The following is a 15,242-nucleotide window of genomic DNA, read 5'->3' on the forward strand; positions in this document are numbered from 1 at the left end:
CTCCTCCATCCTCCCCCTCCTCCAGCAAGCACGGATCCGCTTAGTGTCTCTATAGTTTTGTCTGTCTTTTCCAGAGTGGCTTATAGTTCAAACCACATCGTATGTAGCCTTTTCATGGCCTCTATAGCTTAGCAATATAAGCATTAAGCTTATATTGTGGTTAAGGTTCTTCCGTAACTTTTTGTGGCTTGATAGCTTACTTCTTTTTCTTGCTGAATAATATTCCATTGTATGGACGTATTAGTTTGTGTATCCATTCACCTATGGAAGGACATCTTGGTTGCCCCCAAGTTTTGTTAATTATGAATAAAGCTGCTATAAATACTCATGTACAGGTTTTCATGTGGACCTAAGTTTTGATTCCTTTAGGTAAATACCAAGGAGCACGATTGCTAGATCTCACAGTAATCCTATATCTAGCTTTGTAAGAAACGGCCAAACTGTCTTCCAAGGTGGCTGCACCATTTTGCATTCCCACCAGTGATGAGTGAAAGTTCCCACTGCTCCACGTCCTCACCAGCATTTGGTGTCATTGGCACGTGTCACAGTCTCCCAGTCTGTGGCTCATCTTCTCTCTCTCTCTCTCTTAAATATTCTTTTAAGTAATCTCTACACCCAACGTGGGGCTTGAACCCACGACCCCAAGACAAGAGTTGCATGCTCTTCCGCCTGAGTCAGCCAGGCGCCCCCTATCTTTTCTTCTCCCTTAACAGAGCCTTTTGCAGAGCAGAAATTTTAAATTTCAGTGAAGTCCAATTTATCAATTTTCTCTTTCATGGATCATGCTTTTGGTGTCGTATCTAAAGAGTCATCACATACCCAAGGTTATCTAGATTGTCTCCTATGTTATTTTCTAGAAGGCTTATAGTTTTGCATTTTATATTCAAGTCTATGATCTGTTTTGAGTTAATTTTTATGAAAGGTTAAGGTCTGTGTCTATATTCATTTTTTTACATGTGGGAGGCCAGCTGTTCTGGTTCTATTTGTTGAAAAGTTTGCTGAACATTTTATGATGTCAGGAAGAAAAAAACAATGACTCTAGTACTGGAATGTGACCACATTGTTGGCCACTCCTAGGACAGCGACCAGTCTCCTGAAGGCCCACCTGCTCTTCCCCCCACCCACTTCTCCAATCTCATGTTTGCAACAGCTACCCCTGAGAGAGTATATTGATCAAATATTGTCACAATAATGCCATGTAACTAATAATGCCTCCCCCTCAAGTTTGGTGGTTTAAAATGTTAATAACTTATCTTCAAGCTCACAGGTCTCTGGATTGGTTGGACAGTCTCGTGTGGGGGACGAGGCTGGAGGAATGGTGATTGATCCTTGGGGCAAGTAGAAACAGATGATGCCTCTTAAGTCTTAGGCTGGGAACTGGTACACTGTCCCTTCTGCTCATACCCTATTGGCCAAAGCAAGTCACATGGCCAAGACCAACATCAGTGGGGCAGGAAAGTATATTTTTCCCATAAAGATCGAGGAAAATGGTGTGAATATTTGTTGGACAGTTGTAGAGGAATCACATAGTAATTTGAACAGGCAAAGTTTAATAGAAAGAGTTATTAACTATAACAGGAGATTAAAGTTACAAAGGATTAGCTAAAAAGAAGTAAAGAAAACTCTAAAGAACATAGGCAGAGCAGATGAAAGGAGCAGCAATTACACCTAGGACTGAGATAGAGAGTTCAAGGTAGAGGCCCCAGCTACTCCCAGGGCTGAGCTTCACATCCTTTTGGAGAGGCCAGGCCAGCTGGGGCTAGCTGGGTAGCACAAAAGCCACAGAAGTCTATGTCTCAAAGTGCCCTCCTCAGACCTGTTACACCAGAACCACCCAAAGGCTTGTTACAATGCAGAGTCCTAGGTGCCAACTGGAACTAACTGAATTAGAATGGGGGAAAGAGGCTAGGAATCTGTAGTTTAACTTCTACCCCAGCTAGCTTTATGTACACCAGCTTAAGATCCAGGAGGATCCTTGAGGATAGAGACCTGTTTGATTCACTGTTGTATCCTTGTCTCTCAGCCCAGTATCTGCCACTTACCAGGTGTTGCTTTATCTAGGTTGTTCCTGGATTGGTTCCTGGGTTGGTTGGTTGGTTGGGAGAGAAGATTCAAACCCAACCAGTTATAACTGGCCATAAGCCATATCCCCAGCCATACTTTAATGGTGTCTGGTTGATGAGCACGTCCCTTCACTATTGTTGGGAAAACCCAAAGGTAATGTATCCCCACTCGCATGGCAGATGAGGTTTTCCAAAGATGGCTGCAACAATCCCTTCCATTGTACGTGTTTTCCTACAATGTGACCTTACCATCCTTCCATCGGGAGGCAGGGTCGATGCCCCCTACCCTCGACTCTAAGAAGGCTTGTGACTTGGCTGTAACCAACAGAATGTGCCTAAGTGACGATGCATGACTTCTGAGGTTAATTTAAAAAGGCACTGCGGTATCTTCCTTGCTTTCTGGGACACTCGCTTTTGGAGCATGAGTCTCCGTGTAAGAAGTCTCCACACTGTGAGGAAGCCCAAGTACTTGGAAAGACCACGCGCTGATCTTCCAATCGATTGCTCCAGCTGAGGTTCCACCAGTGGCCAATCAACCACTAACCCCATGAGTAAAACGTCTCTAGGGCTTCTAGCCCCAGCTGCTGAGTCACCTCCAGCCCTGAAATCTGCTCAGACTTCACCAGGCCACCGTCCCTCTGCCTTGTCTAAGCACTGGGCCACAGAATCTGTGAGAGTAGTGGAATAGTCATTTTCATCTTTATTTGTTGGGGGGAGGGGGGATGGATAATTTTTTTAGGTGGCAATACTAACTGCAAGCAATTGCAAGGCTCTTCTGGACCCGAGGCCCCTGGCTGCCTCATCCCACACCTCCTCTGCACTGAACTGCATGAACTTAGACTTTAGTCATCCCTCTACTAGTGATAACTACTGCGATCGTCTTCCCTTTTGCCGAGGATCACCATGAAAGAGAAAGCCAGTATTTATAAACACCTTTAGAAGTGTGAACACACAGCCTAATGGTTCTGTTTGAAGTGCTTTGGAAACATGCTCTCTGATGGGTCGCGGGCCTCACTCTTTAGCAATATAAGGGAAGCTTAACAAAGCAACATGAAAAACTAAACCAAGGCTGTTTAAAATTACATTCCAATCAAAAACTAAAGCACCTGAAGAATCCACTGTGTCACTGCGGTGTCGGAGAATTTGGCCAAGTAATCTGTCCAGGCCTCTTGGTTTGGAACGTTGGATGGAGTGATGGAAAGAGGAAAGAGTTGAGGATTCGGAAAACCTGGATTTGAGAATGAGTTCATCCCCTATCTTGTCTGCTGCTTCACCTCTTGGCCCCCCTCGGCCGCTTGCTTCCTCCATCTCTGAAACAGGATTAGGTAATGACCTTCCCAGCCCCTAGGGCTGTTCTGCTGATCCCATGAGGTGGCGAGAGGCGTGGGAGCGCTTGATAACTCCGGAAGGCAAGATACAAATGCTTGTTGTCTTTTTCCATTAAGGGCTACTTCCGAAAAAAATGAGAGACAAAACAAAATAAACTGAAAAATTCTCCAGGCAATTTAGAACAGTATCAAAAAGAGTAAAGCAAAAGACAAAACAAAGTCCTCTATGGACGTGTTCTTTCTCGATTTGCAATGCTCCCAGCCGACACCAGTGCTATCTACGGGTCATGGTGATAAGAGGGACGGTACTGACCAGTGCCCTTCCCCCAAGATCCGGTTTACCCCCAGCGCCGTGTCATGCCGTGTTGCCTTGAGCAAGTTCATCCTCTGCTGTTGAAGTGTTTCCTTCCCCAACACCCCTATTTTCGAAACAGGCAGCAGCTACGGTTCCTTCGCAAAGATACGTTTCCAGTTCCAATTCTTAAGATAAGCTGCCAGTCTTCTTTGGCTCTCACACCTCACTTTGGTCTTAAGTCCCAATGACAGCAGGCTCAACCCTCTCCTGCTGCCCTGTGAATTTAAATGCTAATGTTCTATTTTGTACTTGTTGAGTGGAAAAGACCCTGAGAGGCCCGCCAACCCATCATTTGACAAATGAGGAAACCGAGACCCAGGAAAGGAGCAGACCCACAAGGCAATGTCACAACATCTCACGGAGTGGAGCTCCTCTTTCCATAAATACTTTCCCTGGGTTATTCCTGCGTCACACGCGTGCTCCAGACTCACAGATCCAGCTGCCTGCTCCCCGGCTCCAGATGGTGAAGTTTCTGCAACTTCACTTGTCCAACCAGAACTCCCGATTCTACCCACCCACTCAGACTCGTTCCTCCCCCAGTCTACCCAGTCCCAGTTAATTGCCCAGTTCCCCGGGGCCAAACACCTGGGAGTCCTACTGATTTCTTTCTTTTTCTTGCTTCCTCCATCCAGTTTACCGGCGAGTCCCATGGCTCGACCCTCAAAATACATGCAGAATTTGTCTACTTCTTACCCCTTCGATGACTCCACCAAGCCACCATCACCTCTCACTTGGGGTTCTGCAATGGCCACCTGACTAGATTCCACACGCATGCTCCTTGAATCTTTTCTCCACACAGTGAAGCTTTAAAGCCACAAAGCAGATCACATCATTCCCCTCCTCAAAGAGCTCCAATGGCTGCTCATCTCATAATAAAAGCCAAACTCCCTGCCATACTCTAGAAGATCCTCCATAGAGGACCTTGCCTACTTCTTGGATCTCATCTGCTATCACTCTCTCCTTAAACTCTCTCTGTTCTAGGCACAAGGGCCTTCCTGCTTTCCTGGAACACACAAGCTCATTTCTGCCCCAGGACACTTGCACATGCTTTTGCTCTCCTGACACCCTCTTCACCCACATGTTGGCATGGATTGTTGTCCCACCACCCAACTTTCTGATTGAACCGACCTTTACCAACTCTCTCAAAAAGAGTATACCCTACCAGTCTTTCCAATCTTTTAGCCTGCTTTATTTTCCTTTATTGCACCACCTCCCCATGAAATCATATTATATATTTGTTCATGTGCTTGTTTATTATGTGACTTACTCCCTGGTACTTAAGCCCCCTGAACATAGGACCTTAGTCTCTCTTGGTCTTTTCTTTATCCAGGGTGCCTAAAACAAGATCTATCATGTATCAGTCACATATCACAGTGCCTACCACAATATTTGTTGAATGAATGAATGAATAAAAAACTAGCATATAAAATTTGGGACAATCCAAAACTTTTTGAGAAACAATGTGTAGAATTCACACACCACAAGCATGCATGTCACTTCTTAGCACGTGGTTCTTTTTTTTTTTTTTTTAAGATTTTATTTATTTATTTGACAGAGAGAGACATAGCGAGAGCAGGAACACAAGCAGGGGGAGTGGGAGAGGGAGAAGCAGACTTCCCGCAGAGCAGGGAGCCCGACGTGGGGCTCGATCCCAGGATCCTGGGACCATGACCTGAGCCGAAGGCAGACGCTTAACGACTGAGCCACCCAGGCGCCCAACACGTGGTTCTTATAGAGGGAATTTTATCTGTAATAAATCTACCAAAAGGCCATGGTGCTTACAAAGGAGAGAGAGAATAGAGTATTAAGAAATTCGTGTTGTGCAAGGAAGCCATTAACAGGGCCCCGGAATTCCTGTTTGGCTCTGTGTTTTCCTGAGGCATTTTATGTACTTGTAAGATCAGACCTAGGTGCTTTCCCAGAACGTGCATCTCCCAGCAGAGAGGTGGGTCGATTATCAGCAGCTGAAGCGTGAGACCATCTGTGAGACCGGATGTAGATTCTCTCCAGAATCCATTTTCATGGTGGACCTCCAAGAATTTCCTGGCAAGAAAGACTCAGACCTGTAGGGGGAGCTGATGGCCTATGTCCATTCTGGAAAGCCTTGAAAAACTGAGGTCCAGAAATTTAACTATTCCTTCAAGTGGAATGAATTAAAGAGGTCACTGAATTTTAGAAACACCCAAGATGTTCTCCTGTTCCTGCCAGAGTCTGAGAAATTGAAAGAGTCTTTAGACTCAAAATGTCAAGTGGTCAGATTGGGTTGATGCAGCCCATATAATGCAGTATTTTTTGTCAACCCTGGGACCACTTCCTTTTCATGTATGGATTTGGATGTCCCCACAAAATGGCCAAGGTGGTGGCTCTAAGTGATGGTTAAGAATGCCCAAGAAACACACTATTGAAAATTCTGCCTGGAAAAGCCCAAAAAGCTAGCTCTCATCATCACACGGTATCCCCTTTGGGTTTATGGAGAGAACCCCAGAACTTTGCTCCATGCAACTGGAGAGCAAAACAATGTGACCTTCCTGTTCAGAGATATAAAGTTACTGAACAAAATGGAAGTCATACTATTAATAGTTTATTTATGACTGTACCACTAGGTCAGAACTAATTCTCAAATCTTGCATCTAATTTCACAATGGCAACCCCGCTTTCATTAAGCTGGTCCTTCTTGCGATTAAAAAGACTCTGCGTATTTTCAGACTCCAGTCCCTCGGGCCAACCCCTGAAAGTGGAAATAAGTTATATTCCCCATCCAACCCATTCTAGTCAGAAAGAAAGGGGCAACAGCTCATCTTGCTCTCCCCGTGTTGGGTCTTGGAGATGGTGCTCTCTCTCCCCTGCATCAAAGGGCAGGAGGAGATTTTTGCTCAAGGGTGATGGGATTGTGCAGTCCTCCAAAAGCAAGTCTGTACAGTGGGGCTTCATCATTTCCTTTTCAATTTTGTGATTTCCTAGACTTCCTACTCAGGATCTTAAAAACCAACAACACACTCGGTAGAAAACTGCATTGAAAAACTGTTCATCCCTCAGCCCCACGACACATAAAATGTCACTCGATCTGACATGTCCTCAGTTCCAGGCAAGCTGTGGCCACAGACTAAGGACATACCTCAAAGGTAATGACTCTGCACCCCCACCTGCCCAAATTGCAGAAAACCCAAGCTCCTTCCCTTGACTCCTTCAAGTTCCGTATTTCCCTAATATTTTCTTACATAATTTACAACTCTGAGAGGATGCACCTTGCAAGTAACGCCAAAAATGAAAGCACATGGTTGGAATATCCGGGCCCAGGTGGTGGCTACTAATGGCCTGATGGTCTTCACCTGCCTGTGTGCACGTTCAGTCCTTCCCGGGACGTATTCCCGCAGCCCGTCATCTGCAGCTGAGTTCTCTGTGTTGATGCCATCCCACATTGCAGAGTCTTCAGTGTGGATCCCAAACTCTCATCGAAAGTGTCTTTGGGGGGCGCCTGGGTGGCTCAGTCGGTTAAGCGACTGCCTTTGGCTCAGGTCATGATCCTGGAGTCCCGGGATTGAGTCCCGCATGGGGCTCCCTGCTCAGCGGGGGGTCTGCTTCTCCCTCTGACCCTCTTCCCTCTCATGCTCTCTGTCTCTCATTCTCTCTCTCTCGCAAATAAATAAAATCTTAAAAAAAAAAAAAGTGTCTTTGGGGCGAAAAACCATAAGCGACTCTTAATCTCAGGAAACAAACTGAGGGTTGCTGGAGGGGAGGGGGCTGGGGGCGCCGGGGTCACTGGGGGACGGGCATTAAGGAGGGCACGTGATGTGATGAGCACTGGGTGTTATATAAGACTGATGAATCACTGAACTCTACCTCTGAAACTAATAATACACTATATGTTAATTAATTGAATTTAAATTTAAAAAAATGTCTTTGGAATGTTACACTGCCCTGCAGTGTGGAGACAGAAACTATTTATATGCCAAAGATTACCTGTCATATACCAATGCAGTAAAATGCAACCGAAATCACTGAATGTCTGGATGTTTTTTGTTTTTGTTTTTGTTTTTAGCTAACCTTGCTTAGCTTAGGAAGATAACTTTTTCTCAGATTCTAAACAACCATCTATCATAAGCTTCTGCTGATTTCCAAGAAAATTGTTTTAATTCCAATAATAGGTCATTCCATTGAAAGGAAAAATTAAACTAGTTTAACCTAAGAGGAAAAGCAGATATATAATCTCGATACACTGGTCAGTTCTGAAGGTTGTCATCAAGTTTAGGTTATGAAGGTCACATGTTATCTGGGTGCTGTGAATCCCTGCCAACAGCAGTTCATAAAAATCTCCAGAGTCGGGATGTGCTTAAATAAAAACTTCTACTGTACACAGAAAAAGTTGAGATATGCTTAAATAAGATGTTAACTCTACAATAAAAAGGGCAGTAGCATGTAATTAACTATACAGAGAAATGTTTGCTACTATCCATTAAGTTTTCTTAAATTGTGGACATGAGCATATACTGGTTTGGGCCCCACAAAGCTGTGATGAAATCAACAGTGCACGGAGCCTGGGTGGCTCAGTCAGCTGAGCATCCTACTCTTGATTTCAGCTGAGGTCATGATCTCGGGTTCGTGGGATTGAGCCCTGCGTCATGGGGCTCTGGGCTCAACGGGGAGTCTGTGAGATGCTCTCTCTCTACCTCTCCTCTGCTCCTCCCCACCCCTGTGCTCTCTTGCATGCGCTGCCTCTCTCTCTTTCAAATAAATAAATAAATCTTAAAAAAAAAAAAAAAGTCAACAGTGCATTTTACCACCTCCAACACACGAGAATGGAAGAGCCATACTTCCCAGGCCCTGCTTTCTCCCCGAGGATCTCTGGCTTCCCAGACAGGTGAGCAAGGACACTCGAGTGCTGACCCTGAAGAGCACTGCCAACTGTACCTGACTCGTCCCTGCGACCGGGGGACTTCCTGGCCTCTACTGACTGTCCCCAATGCCCATCCTGGTGCCCGCATGTCCATAGCAAGCCAATGAGTTCCAGCCTCAACTGCTGAAGGAGGGGGCCAGCTCTGAAGAATTCACTTGGAGAAAGGTATTCACAGCTAAGTTTTTTAAAAACCACTGGACTATTTTATCTCTAATGTCATTTTGCTTCGAATGTTTTCTGCTTCACCAACTCCATGCTGCTTTTCATTTGAATTGAAATGTCATTATTTCCTTTACTTCCCTTCAAGGAGCTGAATCAGAGGGTAAAAGGCTCAACCAGGAAAAGGGTGAGCCTAGCTCTTGTCCAGTTGTTCTCCACTGAGGTTAAAAATAAAGAAAAGAAAAAAAAAAAAGAGGTTTGAGCTCTATCCGAGGCCTTTTACATCAGAATCTCTGGGGGAAAGCCAGGCACAGGTATTTTTTTAAAAAGCCCTCTGGGTGATTCTAATATGAATCCATGCTGAGAACCACTGATTTAGTGGGAAAAAAACATTAGGTGGACTCAGGGACCCTGAGATTCTAGACTCTGCTGTGTCACTCTCCTGGGCAAGACACTTAGTTCTTTGGGCCCAATTTCCATTTCTGCAAAATAAAGGGTATGGGCTGGAGACTCACTCATCCTTTGAACTGACGCTCATGCTGAGGGCAAGTCTCTGTCGCTGCATATGTGGATATTTCAGTATAGTGCTGATTCAACTGCACTTTAGACTAGAACTACCAAAGTAGATTACAACCAAAAAAAATGGCCTCTTATTGCCGATTGTATCGACCTTTCCCAGACATTCTTCTCTGCAGCTTTGATACAGAGGGTCCCGTCTTCTGGATCCCTCCTCCCGAAAGGATCTAGGACATTGTATTCACTAGCAGGAATGAGCCAAGCTGGTTGTTTTGTTTTGTTTTAAAGATTTTATTTATTTATTTGAGGAGGGAGGCGGAGCAGAAGGAGAGGAATAAGCAGACTCTGTGCTAAGCGCAGAGCCCAACATAGGGCTTCATCCCACCACCCTGAGATCATGACCTGAGCCAAAATCAAGAGTCAACTCTTCACCAGCTGAGCACCCAGGCACCCCAGGAACGAGCCAAGTTGTAGGTAAAGGATCAAAGGACCCCTGACCAGAGGTGAGGAATGGAGATGGACAGGGACAGAGGAGTGGACCAGAGAGAAGAAGGTCTGGCATAACTGGTGGTGGGGGGCAAGCGTGGGGCTAGATTCCCAGCATCCCGCAGATTTTCAGCAGTGTTACTGCATGTACTGCCGACAGACAACATGGACGTGTAAGGAGGACAGGCTGTTTTGGCTGTGAATGTGATACAGTTAGCATTTGGGATCTGCTGAGTTTGAGGCATCAAAGTTTACGTAACTGCATCCTGAAGGACATGACCCTGGAGGACCTCTGGGATTCTTTCAGCCCTTTCGCTCGTGCCAAAAGCGAACTCTATGGTGTTCTATGCTGCTATTTGATGACAACGGAAAACTAGGGGCGCGCTTGGGGAGGGGTCTCTCAGGCTGATGGAATGTACTCTGTCATCCTCCTCTTGTTCTTTTGCCCTTCGTAGCAATTCCTTCACACTCATCCGTTCTTCGTGTCTTCATCCCCTCTCCTTCAGTTCCCAAAACCCTGTATCTGGAATCTTGCTTGGCATTCATTTCCCACTTTGTATTTTGTCACCAGTGGATGTTAATGAATGAATGGAATGAGGAAGTATGAGGAAGGCGGCCGGGGACAAGCACCCTCAGCAGGGGGAGGTCTGGCAGTGAGGAAGTAATCAGATCACCTCGCTGCTGCAGGAAAACTGAAAGAAACACAAAGCAGACAGATGGCTTAGTCAGCGTAGGGGCAGTAAGAATAGCTGCCTTTTTTGTGCATCGCTGATAATACTAACGATAGGGGCGCGTTCTATTTGTCCAAGTATGCTCCTAAAAGCTTTTTGTATATTATGTATGTACACAATCTCGTTCCCAGGAGGGGAGAATTATTATTTCCACCCTATGTAAGAGGAAAATGGCTGAGAGTTTAGGTCACTTCTATAAGATTGCACAGCTGGTGGGTGGCACAGCGGGGATTCAAAGCTGGGACAAGCCCGATTAAGAGCCCTGACTGTCCGCTATGCTGTTCTGCTGCATCGCTGTACGTTGCAGAATGTGACATTCCCACTAGTGACCCCGAGTCATGCTCTCATTGCCTTGTCTGAGAAGGTGCCAGGATGTGCGCTACCATTTGGAAAACGTCCTCCCCAAAGGGTGACAATTCAAATGTTTTCGTTCTCAACGGGTTGATCTTCAATTACCTGGAAAATGCACTCATATGGAGGTCGTATCCCCTATCAGTTAAACAAATGAGGAATTACAGTAGTTTTCTTGACATCAGACCACCAGAAATGCGCACAATGCCAGGTGCAAATGCAAGGGAGAAGGACAATATATTCGGGTTTGCTTCCAAAACCCTAAGAAATCATGTCCCAATTGGCTTAGCCTTTTGAGCCATAAAACCACTTTAGCCTATTGGATTCAGAGAACAGTCTATAATGACTCTATCCAAAGTCCCTCTCCTGGGTCCCTGTCAAAAGTTGAGTCGCTGATTTTTTTTATATTTAGAAATTGAATGATGCCCCCCATAAAAGTCTTTCCTGTTCACTGCCCCCCACTACTGTTAGGCTATGGATCAACCCAGAAACAAAATGTCCTGACAGCATCAGATCCATCTCCTATGGCCTTGCGCCTCCCAGCACGATGTCACTAAAATACCTGACAGTAAAAATTTGTCAATTCAGAGAGGGAGCTCAGGCTTTCAAATATACTGCTCAGTGGCTTTCCCTTTCTCTCCCTTGACTTGACCATCAGGATAGCAAGAGTCAAGGTAATTCACTAAACTTTCCCGCTGTCTTTTACTTTTGTCCTGAGCCAAGAAAGTAGTAAAAGAGGTTACAGACGCAAGTTTGGAGTTCGAAGGAGTGTCTTGCAGCTTGGCACTGTCCCTTCCCCTCTGAGCAAGTCACCTTGCTTATTTGAGCCGCATCTGTAGAGCGGGCTTATAAGGCCTTCCTGCCAAGCCCTTCCTTTGTTGTTATTTTCTTCACTCGTACTTGTTGTTCAAGTACAACCTTGCCCTGTCAGAAGCCAACAGGGGTACCTACACTCGAAGAGGAAGCTTTTAGTGTTGTAATCTTACATCATGAGTTCTCAGTAAATTCTTCTAATTATGAAGGGGGCACACCTGGGCGGGCTCACAGGAGACCTGAGGGTCCAGCAATGTGCATCATTGGCCCCAGCACAGCCATCAGGACGGGGACCCGTGGTTTAAGTGGCATGAATGATGGAGCATAAGTTGGCTTCGGGTTTTGGTCAGTGTGGTGGGTTGAGTGGTGTCCCCCCCAATTCGTGCCAGTTGGACCCTCAGAATGAGAGCTTATTTGGAAAGAGGGTCTTTATAGAGATAATTAGTTAAGTATCTCAAGATGAAATTATCCTGGATTTCAGGCGGGCTCTAAATCCAATGACTGGTGCCCTTAGAAGAAGAGGAGAGGACAGAAAGATGGCAGGAAGAAGGCCATGTGAAGGCAGAAGCAGAGACCGGAGTAAAACTACCACAACAGGTGTTATCAGGGCCGCCGGAAGCTGGAGGAGGCAAGGAAGGATCCTCCCCTAGAGCCTTCTGAGGGAGTATGACGCTGGCGACATCTTGATTTTGGACTTCCAGCTTCTAGACTGCGAGAGAATTAAATTGTTGTTGTTTTAAGCTTCCCAGTTTGTGATAATTTGTTATGACAGCCCTAGAAAACTAATACAGTCTTTGATTTGTCACTGGAACATTCTCCGTTCTGTCTTACATTTGCTATAAAATTTGACCCCCAGCCCTCCGAACAGCAAATGCTAATATAATGAATGAACTCTGGTACCTGGGAAGGGTTACAGGGAACATCCTATCGCACCCACACAAACACTGCCTACCACATTAAGAGGAAATTCCTTAGTGTGTCCTTCACTACTCATCATGACCTGAGCCAGCCCAGTTTTCCAGGGTCAGCTTAGTTGGAACAGGGCTCACCCTTCAGCCACATGCAACATTTCAGCCGCTGGAAACATCCCTGTCCTCTCCCACCTCGCCGGTCCCAGTCCTACTCATCTCCCAAGTTTTAGGTTATTATATGCCCCCCCTCACGAAGTACATCCTAATTCATCCTATATTAGTTGAGGATCTTTTAACTGGAAGTTCAAAACCACCCAACTCAAACTGACGTTAACAATGGGAGGAATTTATCGCCTCCTGTGACTGAAAAATCAAGAATAAAAATGGTGTTAGGTAAACAATATTCTGGTGATTCAGGGACTGGTTTATTTTTGTCTCTTCCTTCACCTTCTGCAGTCAACCCCGTCTGAAAGCTGACTCACCTCACGGGTACAAAACAGCTTTCAGCAGCACCTGGGAACTTCTTCGTTCAAATCCAACAAAAAGAGGGGAGTCTTTCTAGTCGCTTTCCCAGCAAGTCTTGATCTTCTCTCTGATTGGTCCAGCTTAGAGAGCACATGAACTGTGCCCAGGGGGATGGAGAACTCTGATTGGCCCAGCCAGGTCGTGTTCCACATCAGCCATACTCGCCGGGAACCGTGTGTCTTCCTAAAGGGAGCAGAAGGAATGGTTGCTGGGAGACGTCCCCTGCTCATTGCATTCACTCCCTCTTCTCTGTGCCCAGTATCCTTGCCCACGGTTCCGTGAAGGCACCGATCATCCTTTGAATGTATTTTATTCCAGTATCTGTACCTCCCCAGAAAATTCCTTGGGACTAGAGACTGTGCCCTTCCTTATATGCAGGTCTCAAGTTAGCCGTTCGCACGGTTGGAGCGCAATCAAGTTTTGTGGAAGTCAATTATATTTTTACAAAGGAAATAAAGCAGAAGTTGTTTTCATACTTCCAAATTCCCAAAGGATCCTGTTTCGTTGTTTTCTGCACATTGATTAATCCTTCTCCAGTAAGTAAGGCTAATCGCAGGCCATGCCACAGGTTCTCACGTGCTGTAATCTGATACATTTAGAGCATTTTAGTCATCTAGAAATGAAGTCAAATGTCCACTGCATTTTTTGTGTGTGAATGTGTGGATAGTTATAAATAGACATGGAAAAACACCCAGGCTGGGTGAACTCAGTTGGCGGGGGCCCTGGATTTGGACCCCCAAATATAGCCTGCTAACAATTTGTCACAGGCACTTTTTTTTTCCCACATAGTTCATCATTTCAAATATTCTGAGCAACCATCCTGAATATTTACTCAAGAGTACATTTTTTCCACTTTGTCTTTTAGCCAAATGTGTGGCTTTTTCTTTAAAAAGAGATGAGAACCTCAGGCACAGATAAATATATCCCCTGGCACTTGGCTATAATACAATTCTCTATAGGCAATTCTGTCGCATGTCTGTGGGATTGGTTTAAATCTGGAAGCCTCCGGAAGGCCTCCGTCTCACACTCCTTCCCCCATAGCTGCTTCTGAGGAGAAGGCCCAGGGAGCGGGCCACGGACACTGTTTTCCACTAAATAGAGCCAGAGAAAGGGATGCTCAGTGAGGAGTCTCTTGACAGACATGAGCTCGGGAAGCCTTCCCCTCTGAGCTGTCTGGTGACAGGGACAGCACGTAGCCACGCCTGCTGCAGCCCCCGCCTTTTCCCAGTCTTGTCACACTGCTATGACGCCCACGTTTCTCTCCCTTCCTGTCCCTCTCCCACCCCACCCCCTGCAGCTTTCCAAGCCCAGCCTCATTGCCGGATTTGACACATCTGATTACAGTTGACCCAGGCATTTCCCAGTGTAACTTTGGTCCATGTCCAACAGTTCAACTGGATCACAGCGTTGGAGATCAGAACAGACTTTCCCATGGGCACCATGTAATTAATGACGCTTCGATTCCCAGGCTAGACCCTAGACGCCCATGTAACCCACATGTGCTAGGGATGTCCTGGCTGAGAGTTTGGGGTCAAATTTTGAGAAGTAGACCTGATGGGATCTTCATTCGCTCTTTGTCCTTGGCCCCGCCCTTTTCTTTCTGTCTCAGATGCAAATGGGGTGGCTACCTAGAGGTGAGCTGCCATCAGAACACCAAATAATAATATATATATATATACATATATATATATATTTTTTTTTTATTTGAGAGAGACAGTGCACATGCAGAGGGGGAGGGGCAGAGGGAGAGGAAAAAGCAGACTCCCCAGTGAGCAGGAAGCCTGAGGCCTGGCTCTATTCCCGGACTCCAGGATCATGACCTGAGCCAAAGGCAGATGCTTAACCGACTGAGCCACCTAGGCGCCCCAAGAACACCTTTTGAGTAGCTGTAACAGTCCAGGGCTACCTGCCCCTAGATCTTTTTACAAGTAGAAAAAGGAGAAAGAAAAAAATAAACCTCTTTGAATCAATCCACTCTCGGCAGGTTTCTGCTTAATGCAGCAGAACACAGTCCTAAACTGCTTCGTGATCGTTCTCTCTATAGTTCCAGAGGTATTGACTTCTGATTCTAAACAACTTGGGTCTGAGATCTCTTGATCACACGGAGGCC

The 15,242-nt window shown here is 45.8% G+C and overlaps 1 long non-coding RNA gene across 1 annotated transcript; it reads right to left on the reverse strand.

The window, feature by feature from the left end:
* Positions 1–7,919: 7,919 nt before the first annotated feature.
* LOC135361702 (uncharacterized) lies at positions 7,920–14,158 on the reverse strand. The gene is made up of 3 exons (XR_010405388.1): positions 13,090–14,158; positions 12,286–12,405; positions 7,920–10,493 (listed from the first exon to the last, which is right to left on the reverse strand). It is a non-coding gene; the product is annotated as an uncharacterized LOC135361702 (long non-coding RNA).
* Positions 14,159–15,242: the final 1,084 nt, after the last annotated feature.

This window comes from Mirounga angustirostris, unplaced genomic scaffold (genome assembly GCF_029215605.1).
Source record: "Mirounga angustirostris isolate CCGP_5_RB_7025 unplaced genomic scaffold, mMirAng1.0.hap1 SCAF_10, whole genome shotgun sequence".
Lineage (NCBI taxonomy): Eukaryota > Metazoa > Chordata > Mammalia > Carnivora > Phocidae > Mirounga > Mirounga angustirostris.